This window comes from Schistocerca nitens, chromosome 3 (assembly GCF_023898315.1).
Source record: "Schistocerca nitens isolate TAMUIC-IGC-003100 chromosome 3, iqSchNite1.1, whole genome shotgun sequence".
Lineage (NCBI taxonomy): Eukaryota > Metazoa > Arthropoda > Insecta > Orthoptera > Acrididae > Schistocerca > Schistocerca nitens.
Genome location: NC_064616.1, coordinates 314,203,674 through 314,221,338, shown reverse-complemented (window position 1 = coordinate 314,221,338; position 17,665 = coordinate 314,203,674).

Genomic DNA, 17,665 nt, shown 5'->3' with positions numbered 1-17,665 from the left:
ATTTGGAGATATTAGGATGGAAGCAATTCAGTAGTTTTATGCCTGCATATTGAGGGCTTTTCTCATAAAGTGTTGTTCTATGAGAGATGATGTGGGGTCTCTCTCTACCTCTAGTGTTGTGATCGTGTATTTCTTTATTAAGTGTTTTGTTACTATTTACTGCCATAATGATTATCTTCTGCACATACAGGTTATGAACAGTTAGTATGTTAAATTCTTTAAACAAATTTCTGCAGGACTCCCTGGCACATTTCTTTCCCATAATTCTAAGTGCCTTCTTTTGTAAGGTAAGTACACTTTTCATATTACCTTTACTGCTGGATCCCCATACCTCTATCCCATAACTTAGATGGGATTCAAATAGTGCAAAATATATTTGCCTCAGAGTGGTGATGTTACAAAAAGGTGTCAGTTTTCTTAGGACATATATGGTAGTACATAGCTTTTTGCAAATATCATTCACATGATCAGACCAGTTTAACTCTGCATCTAGTGTCAGGCCAAGAAATTTGGTTGAGTATTGTTTTTTAATGTATTCGTCACCCATTAAGATTTTGTTTTCATGAGTTTTTTGCCTCCAAGATCAAATTCAATATAGACAGATTTATTTGTGTTTAATTTTAGTTTGTTTTCATTAAAATACTGCAGTATTAAGCCTGCTGCAATATTGGATTCCACTTTGAGCTGTGAATAGCTTGGATTGCTGCATATTAACGTGGTATCATCTGCATATAAGATAGCTGTTGCATGGTTTGTTATGGACTGAATATCATTTACATAGATAATAAAAAGAAGTGGTCCTAATATTGACCCCTGTGGAATACCAAAATTTATGTCAGTGGTGTTTGATTTGCACGCTCCCTCTGTAGTGCTAATAGACACAAACTGCTTCCTATTTGTCAAGTAGGATCTCATCAGATTATGGGCTGTGCCTCGAATGCCATAGTTCCACAGTTTGTCCAGCAATATGGTCGTATCAACACAGTCAAATGCTTTTTGTAAGTCTAGAAAGATGCCACATACATGTTCTTTATTATCTATTGCTTGAGTGACACCTTCGATTAAGTTGGATGCTGCTGTAATGGTGGATAACCCCTTGACAAACCCATACTGCCCCTTACAAATCACTTTTTAGCATACCAGGAAGTTCCAGATTCTTATGTATATTACTTTCTCAAAGATTTTGGATATTATTGGAAGAACAGAAATGGGTTGAAAGTTTTCTACTAAATTCCTGTTTCCTTTTTTAAAAATAGGCACAACTCGGGCAATTTTCAACTCATCTGGAAATAGACCATCTTCCATATGAGAATTGATAACTGTTGATAAAGGTGATGCAATTTTATGTATACATTTCTTAAGAGTGTCCAGACTAAGACCATCATATCCTGCTGCAAGGGAATTCTTTAAGCTATTCACTATTTTAATTATTTCTTCTTTACTTGTTGGCATCAAAAATATACTTCCTGACACTGGTGTTCCTCTGAATTTGTATTTATGATTTTTAAGCTGATTGTTTATGCTGGAGCCAACAGAAGCAAAGTAATTGTTAAATAGATCTGCTATCTTATTCTGATCAGTTTCTGTTGTGCCATTTATCATCAAGTGATTTTCAGTTGTATGTTTCCCAGATTTACCAATTTCTCTATTTACTAGTGACCATGATGTTTTGGAGATATTATTTGAGTTCTGAATGACACTTTCAAAATTTTTCTGTTTTTCTGAAATTAGGAGGTCTACATAGTATTTCTGATACTTTTTGAACTTTCTATTAAATTAGAGAATCATGTTGTTGTGGTCTTCAGTCCTGAGACTGGTTTGATGCAGCTCTCGATGCTACTCTATCCTGTGCAAGCTTCTTCATCTCCCAGTACCTACTGCAACCTACATCCTCCTGAATCTGCTTAGTGTATTGATCTCTTGGTCTCCCTCTACGATTTTTACCCTCCACGCTGCCCTCCAATGCTAAATTTGTGATCCCTTGATGCCTCAAAACATGTCCTACCAACTGATCCCTTCTTCTAGTCAAGTTGTGCCATAAACTTCTCTTCTCCCCAATCCTATTCAATACCTCCTCATTAGTTACGTGATCTACCCACCTTATCTTCAGCATTCTTCTGTAGCACCACATTTCGAAAGCTTCTATTCTCTTCTTGTCCAAACTGGTTATCGTCCATGTTTCACTTCCATACATGGCTACACTCCATACAAATACTTTCAGAAACGACTTCCTGACACTTAAATCTATACTCGATGTTAACAAATTTCTCTTCTTCAGAAACGATTTCCTTGCCAATGCCAGTCTACGTTTTATATCCTCTCTACTTCGACCATCATCAGTTATTTTACTCCCTAAATAGCAAAACTCCTTTACTACTTTAAGTGTCTCATTTCCTAATATAATCCCCTCAGTATCACCCGATTTAGTTTGACTACATTCCATTATCCTCGTTTTGCTTTTGTTGATGTTCATCTTATATCCTCCTTTCAAGACACTGTCCATTCCATTCAACTGCTCTTCCAAGTCCTTTGCTGTCTCTGACAGAATTACAATGCCATTGGCGAACCTCAAAGTTTTTACTTCTTCTCCATGAATTTTAATACCTACTCCGAATTTTTTAGAGAATCATAGAACACTGATATTACCTTTGTTTTTTATGTGTTATCCAAAAATATTTCCGTGAACTAATGTCAGCAATTTGGATATTTATAGCCATTCATAAATTTTTGGTACATCTAAGCTACTTACAAATATACTAAACATGTTTCTTCATTTAGAAAGATGACTGCCTCACTCTTGTTTGTACCTTCCTTGTCAACAGGAAAAAATCTCATGGTGAAGTTAGCATAATGTACAGCTATAGACTGTTACCACTGATTAACACTGCCACAAGCATGATCAAGCATTCTGCATCAATCACTGAACACCAAGTAGATAACTTTGGACTTTCAAATTATTGGCACAAGATCTTAAAATTAAACATAGTTGTAGAAAAGAAAACTAAAATACTCACATACATAAGGGTCTTCTCTAAGCCAAAAAGACTCCGATCTGTCACAAATATGAGCAACTAAACTTGGAAGCATTTGTACATAGAGATTAGCATGAAATGGGAAATTTTCAAAGTTCCTATCAATATTTAAATTCAGTTTAGAAGAAGTTTTTCCTAGAGTACTAACAGCTATTAAAACACAAACAAAAATAACAGTGTAACTAATGAGATAACGAAATTTGTAACCCTGAAGCATCTTAGCAGCATAAAAAACAACTAAAATGATGCTACATTTTGCAACTAACACCACTCATACATAAAGTTGCATAGAAAAGTATTATTAATAGAAAAGTTTTCCTGCAAGTAGATAAATTTATAGGAAAGGCAGAAAACAAAATCAATGCAATCTGGAAATCACCAGAAAGGAGACAAATAGAAGATAACAGAAGATACATACCATTTAAGTATCATGGTACCACAATATATGATCCCAAGAAATGAGCACACATCGCAGTTCAATACTTCAGAAACATATGTACCAAGCTACAATAGACATTTGACCAAACACAGCCTGTGCAGACACTCAGCTTTATACCAAATACAATCATGTTGTGACCCAACACTACAGTAGAACTATGCAGTTTTAAGTACAGTCTAAAAAATGATGAAGTGCCTGTGTGCATACTGAAGGACTGTATAGTCAATATCAAAAACTCTTGGATGCTTCCCAGAGACACAAAGGATAAACATAGATGGTTGGTTGATTTGGGAGGAGGAGACCAAACTGCGAGGTCATCGGTCTCATCGGATTAGGGAAGGATGGGGAAGTTGGCCGTGCCCTTTCAAAGGAACCATCCCGGCATTTGCCTGAAGCGATTTAGGGAAATCACGGAAAACCTAAATCAGGATGGCCGGACGCGGGATTGAACCGTCGTCCTCCTGGATGCGAGTCCAGTGTGCTAACCACTGCGCCACCTCGCTCAGTGGATAAACATAGAAACAAATCCAGATACTACTTATTCCTCATTAGGAAAAACAAAGCAAAAATACAACGTGATTTGCTACACAGTGGAATTAAATATTACAACAGACTGCAAGTGATCAAAGAGACAAACACATTCGTTCAGGAATACCCTAAAAACCTGTTAGAAAATTGTTTCTACAGGTACTGTCAAAGATTGCCTGAGATGGCACATAGATTATGATGACAATTAGGCTAATTATTAACTGTTATATTTTCAATATAATATGCTGCACAAATAAAATGCATCAAATTATGTCTGTACTTCTATACATCTATATATATTTATGTACCTGTATTGTGTACATTTATGTGTTGACAATACGCATACAATTCATATTGTCTACAGAAAAAATCATAATCCTAGACAGCTGCCGTTTGGTGAAGTGCAAACTAATCACTGCTTAGTGTGTCACAGAGTGCATCCACAATTACTGTTAAAATCTTGGGCAACAGTTTTGGGAGAGAGGAAATCTTCCTCATACCCCATAACAAGGCCAATAAAGAGTAAGATCTTGCCTCAGGCATTGAATTTCCTAATGAACTGCATCCTGAAAGCTCATATTAGTTGATCCATATGCCACACACCCAAAAGTGTGTATCCTAGGAACATGGAGTCAGCAACATCAAGAAAATACAAGGAATGAATGAGTAAATCAGTGAGGAAATGAGCTATTCATTTATGAAACCAGCACCAATGCATTGAATTCATGTCATTTCCCTTTTTTCAACACAGCCCAAGATAACAGAAATTTTTGGATTACATCCTACTGTAAAAATACACCTAAGTTATGTTGAGGAGTCAACCTTGTACTGTCTCAAAATGAACAATTCCAGTTTTGATGAAAAATAGGCGCTGAAACCTTTGAAATAACACTCGGTACAACATTAAATGTCACTAAGACTACAGTCTGTGTCTCACCTACTTCAAGGTTTCCAAGGAGTCTACCACATGGAGTGGTGTACAGGTGACATATGTGTAACAGTACCTTCGAAACTTCATCAAGAGTCAACACAGTGCTTACAAAGAACAAGAAAATAATGACTAAGCTATTGTAGGTCTAATGCAATAATTTTTGTCACTGATGAATAATGTGCATATAGGAAGCATGGTGTACTCCTATCTTAGAGATAAAACAGTTTTCAGTAATAGGTTCACATTTCCCTTTTCTCTTATCCAACTTATGATTGAGATTTGGTCACTAGTGTAGTGTAAGTGTAAATTGCTTTATTTGGAACAAGTTAATGTGTGAAGTATTGGAATTTGCTTGTGTCTGCAATTCTCTGGATGTCCTATAGAAATCTGCATTTTGGCTGTTCAGGAAAGATTTCATCTTGAAAATCACCTGATTGTTTCCAGAATGAGATTTTACTCTGCAGCGTAGTGTGTGCTGATATGAAACTTCCTGGTAGATTAAAACTGTGTGCCGGACTGAGACTTGAACTCGGCACCTTAACCTTTTGCGGGAAAGTGCTCTACCAGAAGTAAAGCTGTGAGGATGGGGTGTGGGTCGTGCTTGGGTAGCTCAGTTGGTAGAGCACTTGCCTGCGAAAGGCAAAGGTCCCGAGTTCGATTCTCAATCCGGCACACAGTTTTAATCTGCCAGGAAGTTTCACCTGATTGTTATTCTGGAAATTCCTGCCTGCCACGCAATGGTTTCTTCATCCAAGGAAATGGGAAACGCCACTGGGTGGCATGTCAACAGAGTACAGGGCAATATTTCATAGCCCAAAGTAACAGTGTCTGTGCCTGCCCTATGTCCAATTATATTGGGTGCTATCAAGGAGTAAAAACACACCCTCAGACTGCTTCACACGATTCTTCATTTGGCAGCCCCTCCCCCCCCCCCTCAGGAAAGAGGGAAGGAGAGGGAAAGACAAAAGGATGTGGGTTTTAAGGGAGAGGGTAAGGAGTCATTCCAATCCCGCGAGTGGAAAGACTTACCTTAGGGGGAAAAAAGGACGGGTATACACTCGCACACACACACACACATATCCATCCACACATATACAGACACAAGCAGACATATTCAAAGGCAAAGAGTTTGGGCAGAGATGTCAGTCGAGGCCGAAGTGCAGAGGCAAAGATGTTGTTGAATGACAGGTGAGGTATGAGTGGCGGCAACTTGAAATTAGCGGAGATTGAGGCCTGGTGGGTAACGGGAAGAGAGGATATATTGAAGAGCAAGTTCCCATTTCCGAAGTTCGGGTAGGTTGGTGTTAGTGGGAAGTATCCAGATAACCCGGACGGTGTAACACTGTGCCTAGATGTGCTGGCCGTGCACCAAGGCATGTTTAGCCACAGGGTGATCCTCATTACCAACAAACACTGTCTGCCTGTGTCCATTCATGTGAATGGACAGTTTGTTGCTGGTCATTCCCACATAGAATGCATCACAGTGTAGGCAGGTCAGTTAGTAAATCACGTGGGTGCTTTCACACATGGCTCTGCCTTTGATCGTGTACACCTTCCGGGTTACAGGACTGGAGTAGGTGGTGGTGGGAGGGTGCATGGGACAGGCTTTACACCGGGGGCAGTTACAAGGGTAGGAGCCAGAGGGTAGGGAAGGTGGTTTGGGGATTTCATAGGGATGAACTAAGAGGTTACGAAGGTTAGGTGGACGGCGGAAAGACACTCTTGGTGGAGTGGGGAGGATTTCATGAAGGATGGATCTCATTTCAGGGCAGGATTTGAGGAAGTCGTATCCTTGCTGGAGAGCCACATTCAGAGTCTGATCCAGTCCCGGAAAGTATCCTGTCACAAGTGGGGCACTTTTGTGGTTCTTCTGTGGGAGGTTCTGGGTTTGAGGGGATGAGGAAGTGGCTCTGGTTATTTGCTTCTGTACCAGGTCGGGAGGGTAGTTGCAGGATGCGAAAGCTGTTGTCAGGTTGTTGGTGTAATGGTTCAGGGATTCCGGACTGGAGCAGATTTGTTTGCCACGAAGACCTAGGCTGTAGGGAAGGGACCGTTTGATGTGGAATGGGTGGCAGCTGTCATAATGGAGGTACTGTTGCTTGTTGGTGGGTTTGATGTGGACGGACGTGTGAAGCTGGCCATTGGAGGGCTACGTCAAGGAAGGTGACGTGGGATTTGGAGTAGGACCAGGTGAATCTGATGGAACCAAAGGAGTTGAGGTAAGAGAGGAAATTCTGGAGTTCTTCTTCACTGTGAGTCCAGATCATGAAGATGTCATCAATAAATCTGTACCAAACTTTGGGTTGGCAGGCCTGGGTAACCAAGAAGGCTTCCTCTAAGTGACCCATGAATAGGTTGGCGTACGAGGGGGCCATCCTGGTACCCATCACTGTTCCCTTTAATTGTTGGTATGTCTGGCCTTCAAAAGTGAAGAAGTTGTGGGTCAGGAAGAAGCTGTCTAAGGTAATGAGGAATGAAGTTTTAGGTAGGGTGGCAGGTGATCAGCGTGAAAGGAAGTGCTCCACCGCAGCGAGGCACTGGACGTGCGGAATATTTGTGTATAAGGAAGTAGCATCAGTGGTTACAAGGATGGTTTCCGGGGGTAACAGATTGGGTAAGGATTCCAGGCGTTCGAGAAAGTGGTTGGTGTCTTTGATGAAGGATGGGAGACTGCATGTAATGGGTTGAAGGTGTTGATCTACGTAGGCAGAGATACGTTCTGTGGGGGCTTGGTAACCAGCTACAATGGGGTGGCCGGGATGATTGGGTTTGTGAATTTTAGGAAGAAGGTAGAAGGTAGGGGTGCGGGGTGTCGGTGGGGTCAGGAGGTTGATGGAGTCAGGTGAAAGGTTTTGCAGGGGGCCTAAGTTCTGAGGATTTCTTGAAGCTCCGCCTGGACATCGGGAATGGGATTACCTTGGCAAACTTTGTATGTGGTGTTGTCTGAAAGCTGACGCAGTCCCTCAGCCATATATATATATATATATATTTCTTTTTTTTTCACAACCTTTCCAGTAAACCTCAACCTCCTCTCATTGCACACAAACCCAGTCTTTCCCATCTACTCAATCTTCCACTTCCAGCTCCACTCCCTCTAAAACCTCAAAATTCCAATCAACACAATCTGGAACCACAACACCCTAATTCAGTAGTTAACCTCTCTTCCAAACCTCTCTCCCAATCCGAAACCTCTCTCCTATCCAAAGGCCTCACCTTCAGCCCCACTCCCAGATTCAACCAAACAGCCCTCGTCAGAGATTTACTGACCTACACTCATACTGTCTGCTGGAAATATCACTTTTCCATAAAGAAAAATGATCCTAATCCTACTCCTAATGATTCAACTCCCCAAGACACTATCCAGATTGAACCCTACCTGGAACAGTTCCGTCCTCCGTCACAGCGGGACCCACCTCCTCTTCCTCAAAATCACCCTCTCCAAACCTTCCAGGAATTTCTGACTTCCAGCCTTGCTTCTCAATCCTTCTTAAAAAACCTTAATCCTACTCCCAACATCACCACTGCTGAAGCCCAAGCTATCCGTGATCTGAAGGCTGACCGATCCATCGTCATTCTTCTGGCGGACAAGGGTTCCACGACCGTGGTACTTGATTGTCAGGAGTATGTGGCTGAGGGACTGCGTAAGCTTTCAGATAACACCACATACAAAATGAGAATTTCACTCTGCAGCAGAGTGTGCGCAGATATGAAACTTCCTGGCAGATTAAAACTGTGTGCCCGACCGAGACTCGAACTCGGGACCTTTGCCTTTCGCGGGCAAGTGCTCTACCAACTGAGCTACCGAAGCACGACTCACGCCCAGTACTCACAGCTTTACTTCTGCCAGCACCTCGTCTCCTACCTTCCAAACTTTACAGAAGCTCTCCTGCGAACCTTGCAGAACTAGCACTCCTGAAAGAAAGGATATTGCAGAGACATGGCTTAGCCACAGCCTGGGGGATGTTGTCAGAATGGCAGAAAGGCAAAGGTCCCGAGTTCGAGTCACGGTCGGGCACACAGTTTTAATCTGCCAGGAAGTTTCATATCAGCGCACACTCCGCTGCAGAGTGAAATTCTCATTCTGGAAACATCCCCCAGGCTGTGGCTAAGCCATGTCTCCGCAATATCCTTTCTTTCAGGAGTGCTAGTTCTGCAAGGTTCGCAGGAGAGCTTCTGTAAACCTTCTTCCTAAAATTCACAAACCCAATCATCCCGGCCGCCCCATTGTAGCTGGTTACCAAGCCCCCACAGAATGTATCTCTGCCTATGTAGATCAACACCTTCAACCCATTACATGCAGTCTCCCATCCTTCATCAAAGACACCAACCACTTTCTCGAATGCCTGGAATCCTTACCCAATCTGTTACCCCCAGAAACCATCCTTGTAACCATTGATGCCACTTCCTTATACACAAATATTCCGCATGTCCAGGGCCTCGCTGCAATGGAGCACTTCCTTTCACGCCGATCACCTGCCACCCTACCTAAAACTTCATTCCTCATTACCTTAGACAGCTTCTTCCTGACCCACAACTTCTTCACTTTTGAAGGCCAGACATACCAACAATTAAAGGGAACAGTGATGGGTACCAGGATGGCCCCCCCGTACGCCAACCTATTCACGGGTCACTTAGAGGAAGCCTTCTTGGTTACCCAGGCCTGCCAACCCAAAGTTTGGTACAGATTTATTGATGACATCTTCATGATCTGGACTCGCAGTGAAGAAGAACTCCAGAATTTCCTCTCCAACCTCAACTCCTTTGGTTCCATCAGATTCACCTGGTCCTAATCCAAACCCCATGCCACTTTCCTTGACGTTGACCTCCATCTGTCCAATGGCCTACTTCACACGTCCGTCAACATCAAACCCACCAACAAGCAACAGTACCTCCATTATGACAGCTGCCACCCATTCCACATCAAACGGTCCCTTCCCTACAGCCTAGGTCTTCGTGGCAAACGAATCTGCTCCAGTCCGGAATCCCTGAACCATTACACCAACAACCTGACAACAGCTTTCGCATCCTGCAACTACCCTCCCGACCTGGTACAGAAGCAAATAACCAGAGCCACTTCCTCATCCCCTCAAACCCAGAACCTCCCACAGAAGAACCACAAAAGTGCCCCACTTGTGACAGGATACTTTCCGGGACTGGATCAGACTCTGAATGTGGCTCTCCAGCAGGGATACGACTTCCTCAAATCCTGCCCTGAAATGAGATCCATCCTTCATGAAATCCTCCCCACTCCACCAAGAGTGTCTTTCCACCGTCCACCTAACCTTCGTAACCTCTTAGTTCATCCCTATGAAATCCCCAAACCACCTTCCCTACCCTCTGGCTCCTACCCTTGTAACCGTCCCCAGTGTAAAACCTGTCCAATGCACCCTCCCACCACCACCTACTCCAGTCCTGTAACCCGGAAGGTATACACGATCAAAGGCAGAGCCACGTGTGAAAGCACCCACGTGATTTACCAACTGACCTGCCTACACTGTGAAGCTTTCAATGTGGGAATTATATATATATATATATATATATATATATATATATATATATATATATATATATATATATATATATATATATATATATATAACAGAGGGAAACATTCCACGTGGAAAAAATATATCTAAAAAGAAAGATGATGGGACTTACCAAACAAAAGCGCTGGCAGGTCGATAGACACACAAAAAAACACAAATATACACACAAAATTCTAGCTTTCGCAACCAACGGTTGCTTCGTCAGGAAAGAGGGAAGGAGAGGGAAAGATGAAAGGATGTGGGTTTTAAGGGAGAGGGTAAGGAGTCATTCCAATCCCGGGAGCGGAAAGACTTACCTTAGGGGGAAAAAAGGACAGGTATACACTCGCACACACACACATATCCATCCACACATACAGACACAAGCAGACATATGTCTGCTTGTGTCTGTATGTGTGGATGGATATGTGTGTGTGTGCGAGTGTATACCTGTCCTTTTTTCCCCCTAAGGTAAGTCTTTCCGCTCCCGGGATTGGAATGACTCCTTACCCTCTCCCTTAAAACCCACATCCTTTCATCTTTCCCTCTCCTTCCCTCTTTCCTGACGAAGCAACCGTTGGTTGCGAAAGCTAGAATTTTGTGTGTATATTTGTGTTTTTTTGTGTGTCTATCGACCTGCCAGCGCTTTTGTTTGGTAAGTCCCATCATCTTTCTTTTTAGATATATTTTTTCCACGTGGAATGTTTCCCTCTGTTATATTCATATCATTAATTTGAACCCAACAATGACGTTTGTTATTGTCACTGTTACATTTCGAAGTCTTTTCTGTCGTCTTATTTCCTCCTTCTGTTTTTGCCAGTAGTTTCCCTTTGTATTCACCTTCTCCTTTTTACCGTAATCCACTATACAATTTTATCCCGCCGATAGATACTCAACAATACGTAATAATACGTAACCCACTTCCAAACCATAACCAAAAACTTTTTTCTTCCGCTACTGCTATAAAATCCACCGTTTCCAGTTCACAAACAGTTCCTTTCAGCTATTAAACAACCTTTTCGGCTAGTTTTAATAACTTTTGCTTTATTTCGATTTCCGTTTTTTCACATCACCGACCATTTTTAGCCGCTTCCCACAGGTTTTAACGTTATTATTTCTCCACCAGACAATTGCTAGCCTCATTTCCATAATCTGCCACCACCATACCACTACTTTTAATACATCCTCACGTAGTTTTTTCGAAATTTTCCCGAATTTCTCCACCCTTTAACGTGTTTTGGCGGCAACACAACCACCTAACCTTTATGCACATCGTTTTCTACCTACACTATTTCACCACAGGATCAACATAACCCAGCTCCAACCAACCCCTTTTCGCCTCTTTTCACACCAGATCTCCATTTGCTTTCTACTTCACCTTTATCTCTCCCCACATATTTTTATATTCATTTTCATTTCAGCCTCACGTTACACTTTCGACCTTCTAGTACCATGTCACCCGCACAACACCCCCACAACGACCCCATTAAGTTTTATTTACATTCCCTCCGCAGACATGCCTTCGCCCTAGCCAGATTACGCTCCCATATTCTATTTTCTCAGGCTTGTCTGACATTTGGCATTACCCCCAAAGGCCTCACACTTAAAGTTCCCATCTCTGGCTGCAACCCTTCCTTCCATCAGTCCCTATACCAGTTCCAAACTGAACAATCCATTGCCCTCACCCACCTAATCCTTCACCTACACATCAACTCAGCCAATGAACACACCCGTCAACTCCTATCCTTAATAAAAGTCCTTAATCTTTCCTCTCCCACATCCACACCGGCTGTTCAGAGCATCCTCCTACAGGCCAACCGTAAATTAGAACAGCATGCCACCCTCCACCTCAAAAAACTATCCAATCTCCTGGTTTCCCACCTCCGGAAAGGCAACTCACTCACCCTTCACAACCTTTCCAGCAAACCTCAACCACCTCTCATTGCACACAAACCCAGTCTCTCCCATCTACTCAATCTCCCACTTCCAGCTCCACTCCCTCCAAAACCTCAAAATTCCTTTCAACACAATCTGGAACCACAACACCCTAATTCAGTAGTTAACCTTTCCTCCAAACCTCTCTCCCAATCCGAAACCTCTGTCCTATCCAAAGGCCTCACCTTCAGCCCCACTCCCAGATTCAACCAAACAGCCCTCGTCAAAGATTTACTGTCCTACACCCGTACTCTCTGCTGGAAATATCACTTTGCCACGAAGAAAAATGATCCTAATCCCACTCCTAATGATCCAACTCCCCAAGACACCATCCAAATTGAACCCTGCCTGGAACAGTTCCGTCCTCCGTCACAGCGGGACCTACCTCCTCTTCCTCAAAATCACCCTCTCCAAACCTTCCAGGAATTTCTGACTTCCAGCCTTGCATCTCAATCCTTCTTAAAAAACCTTAATCCTACACCCAACATCACCACTGCTGAAGCCCAGGCTATCCGTGATCTGAAGGCTGACCGATCCATCGTCATTCTTCCGGCGGACAAGGGTTCCACGACCGTGGTACTTGATCGTCGGGAGTATGTGGCTGAGGGACTGCATCAGCTTTCAGACAACACCACATACAAAGTTTGCCAAGGTAACCCCATTCCCGATGTCCAGGCGGAGCTTCAAGGAATCCTCAGAACCTTAGGCCCCCTGCAAAACCTTTCACCTGACTCCATCAACCTCCTGACCCCACCGACACCCCGCACCCCAACCTTCTACCTTCTTCCTAAAATCCACAAACCCAATCATCCCGGCCGCCCCATTGTAGCTGGTTACCAAGCCCCCACAGAACGTATCTCTGCCTACGTAGATCAACACCTTCAACCCATTACATGCAGTCTCCCATCCTTCATCAAAGACACCAACCACTTCCTTGAACGCCTGGAATCCTTACCCAATCTGTTACCCCCGGAAACCATCCTTGTAACCATTGATGCCACTTCCCTATACACAAATATTCCGCACGTCCAGGGCCTCGCTGCGATGGAGCATTTCCTTTCACGCCGATCACCTGCCACCCTACCTAAAACCTCTTTCCTCATTACCTTAGCCAGCTTCATCCTGACCCACAACTTCTTCACTTTTGAAGGCCAGACATACCAACAATTAAAGGGAACAGCCATGGGTACCAGGATGGCCCCCTCGTACGCCAACCTATTCATGGGTCGCTTAGAGGAAGCCTTCTTGGTTACCCAGGTCTGCCAACCCAAAGTTTGGTACAGATTTATTGATGACATCTTCATGATCTGGACTCACAGTGAAGAAGAACTCCAGAATTTCCTCTCCAACCTCAACTCCTTTGGTTCCATCAGATTCACCTGGTCCTACTCCAAATCCCATGCCACTTTCCTTGACGTTGACCTCCACCTGTCCAATGGCCAACTTCACACGTCCGTCCACATCAAACCCACTAACAAGCAACAGTACCTCCATTATGACAGCTGCCACCCATTCCACATCAAACGGTCCCTTCCCTACAGCCTAGGTCTTCGTGGCAAACGAATCTGCTCCAGTCCGGAATCCCTGAAACATTACACCAACAACCTGACAACAGCTTTCGCATCCCGCAACTACCCTCCCGGCCTGGTACAGAAGCAAATAACCAGAGCCACTTCCTCATCCCCTCAAACCCAGAATCCCCCACAGAACCACCACAAAAGTGCCCCACTTGTGACAGGATACTTTCCGGGACTGGACCAGACTCTGAATGTGGCTCTCCAGCAGGGATACGACTTCCTCAAATCCTGCCCTGAAATGAGATCCATCCTTCATGAAATCCTCCCCACTCCGCCAAGAGTGTCTTTCCGCCGTCCACCTAACCTTCATAACCTGTTAGTTCATCCCTATGAAATCCCCAAACCACCTTCCCTACCCTCTGGCTCCTATCCTTGTAACCGCCCCCGGTGCAAAACCTGTCCCATGCACCCTCCCACCACCACCTACTCCAGTCCTGTAACCCGGAAGGTGTACACGATCAAAGGCAGAGCCACGTGTGAAAGCACCCACGTGATTTACCAACTGACCTGCCTACACTGTGATGCATTCTATGTGGGAATGACCAGCAACAAACTGTCCATTCGCATGAATGGACACAGGCAGACAGTGTTTGTTGGTAATGAGGATCACCCTGTGGCTAAACATGCCTTGGTGCACAGCCAGCACATCTTGGCACAGTGTTACACCGTCCGGGTTATCTGGATACTTCCCACCAACACCAACCTATCCGAACTCCGGAGATGGGAACTTGCCCTTCAGTATATCCTCTCTTCTCGTTATCCGCCAGGCCTCAATCTCCGCTAATTTCAAGTTGCCGCCACTCATACCTCACCTGTCTCTCAACAACTTCTTTGCCTCTACTCTTCCACCTCGACTGACATCTCTGCCCAAACTCTTTGTCTTAAATATGTCTGCTTGTGTCTGTATGTGTGGATGGATATGTGTGTGTGTGCGCGAGTGTATACCTGTCCTTTTTTCCCCAAGGTAAGTCTTTCCGCTCCCGGGATTGGAATGACTCCTTACCCTCTCCCTTAAAACCCACATCCTTTCATCTTTCCCTCTCCTTCCCTCTTTCCTGACGAAGCAACCGTTGGTTGCGAAAGCTAGAATTTTGTGTGTATATTTGTGTTTTTTTGTGTGTCTATCGACCTGCCAGCGCTTTTGTTTGGTAAGTCCCATCATCTTTCTTTTTATATATATATATATATATATATATATATATATATATATATATATATATATATATAATACCAAACATTCATCCATGGCAACTGGGTGACTAGAGACGTCATTTGGAGGACCTTGACATGGTTGCAGTATTTCTGCTGTGGTCTCAGTTGGAACACTTTTTGTAATGGAATAGTCGTGGAGCTAGCAGGTAGCAATATTTTTCATATTCAAGATTTCAACATGTAGTTGCATAAGATATTGAGAACAGTTCATTGACTAATTTCCACTTTTTCCACTATTGCCTTTATTGTGTGAACTTTACATGGATGTTCCCATACTGCTGCTGTTCAAATGCACAAAGCAAATCATTGTATGATACTCCAATTTATTTATGGTCTACACTATTTTATTTTGTCTCCTCAACCATCATGCTATGATAAGGATTATTGTAATGTGGGGTTTACAGTGTGTACTGCGACTATAAACTTGCACCTGCAAACAAACTGAAAACTAATTATGAAACCTTATTTTTTTGAGATGATGATTAAAACTTAATGACTATCCTTCATAGTTAGCATCAAACTGAATTTCATTCTTCCAAAATTATGTAGGGGGGAGAAGGAAATGTAGACAGATAAATAACTTCTGTGATATTTATGATTCATTCCAAAGAACCGGTGTGGTAGAGTGGCACAGATGTATTTGAGCTGTCACTGGGAGAAGGTAGGAGGCTTGGGTCCAGCTGGTGTTAGACCTCTTCTGTGCCCATCCCAGTAGGCCCCCTCACTGCCTCTCCTACTGGGGCTTTTCCCCAGCCCACTAAAAGCCCCATATACTGAGATGTCCTTGTGCAACAGAAGCATTACATCACATGAACATGGCTCAGAAAAGGAGGTAGCTACAGTTCGGTCTGCCCACAAGCAAAGCTCCTGTACAAGGTAAGGCATGACAACTAAACAGAACTCCTTGCTAATTTTATGCAAGATGGAATACCAAAACACATCAGAATTACTGGGTGTGACAATTTAGCTGAGTACTTTTGCAGAGTGCCACAGATGTGATTGTGCTGTCGCAGGAAGGAGCAAGCAGAGCTGTGGTGGGCTGGTGTTAGGCAGCCTCCACCCCGATCCCAGTTGGCCTCCACAATGTGTCTGCTGACATTGCCTGTCCCTAACACACCAAAACCCATGTATACTGCAGTGTCTGTGTGCAACAGCAGCTGTACATTACATGAAGGTGGCTCAGAAAAGTGTCCAGCTACTATTGGATCTACCCACCAACAAAGCTCTTGTACAAGGTAAGGTGCCACAACTAAACAGAAGTCCTTGCTAATTTTATGCAAGATGGAATACCAAAACACTTAAAAATTATTGGATGTGCCACTTTCACTAGGATCTAGAGCTGCCGAGTGGCACAGATGTGTTTGTACTGTTGCAGGGAGGAGCAAGCAGGGCTGCGTTGGGATGGTGTTAGTCCTTGCTAATTTTATGCAAGATGGAATACCAAAACACCTAAAAATTATTGGATGTGCCACTTTCACTAAGATCTAGAGCTGCCGAGTGGCACAGATGTGTAGTGGACTGACAAGGCAGCCAGTCCACAGTGACGGGTAGCCGAAAGGGCACGCGTCAACTCATGCCGTCCTGCGTGAGGTCTGAAACAGGATACTTATGAATGCTATAAAGAAAAGAACGGAGCTTAGGTTTACTTAACTTTAATTTCCTTGTGGTACATATCTCTTGATAATACAAGTGAGACTCTCTCCAGATATGGTTAATGCACCTTGCTAGGTCGTAGCCATGGACTTAGCTGAAGGCTATTCTAATGGTCTCTCGGCAAATGAGAGAAAGGCTTCATACGTGTAGTTGCTAGCAATGTCGTCCGTACAACTGGGGCGAGTGCTAGTCCGTCTCTCGAGACCTGCCTTGTGGTGGCGCTCGGTCTGCGATCCTGACAGTGGCGACATGTGGGTCCGACATGTACTAATGGACCGCGGCCGATTTAAGCTACCACCTAGCAAGTGTGGTGTCTGGTGGTGACACCACAAGATGTGTTTGTGCTGTTGCAGGGAGGAGCAAGCAGGGCTGCGTTGGGATGGTGTTAGGCAGCCACCGCCCCGGTCCCACTCGACCCCCACACTGAATCTACTGAGACCGCCTGTCCCCACTGCACAAAATCCCTTGTACAATGCAGTGTCCTGGTCTGCCCCTTCACAGTGTCTTCTGCAAAGGCCTGTCCCCATTGTGCCGCAACCTGTGTATACTAGAGTGTCCATGAGCAACACCAGACATACATTGCATGAAGGTGGCTCAGAAAAGCATGCGGCTACATTTGGGTCCATCCACCAGCAAAGCTCCTGTACAGGGTGAGGCACTACAACCAAACAGAATCTCCTTGTTAATTTTGTACAAGGTGAAATTCCAAAACATAAAGCAGCAAGTTCATTCTTGCATATATTTTCAGAGGGTGCATCAAAATTAAAGGATGTGACACTTTAGATAAGGAGAGTGGCAAGGATGTATTTGTGCTGTTGCAGGGGGGAGCAAGC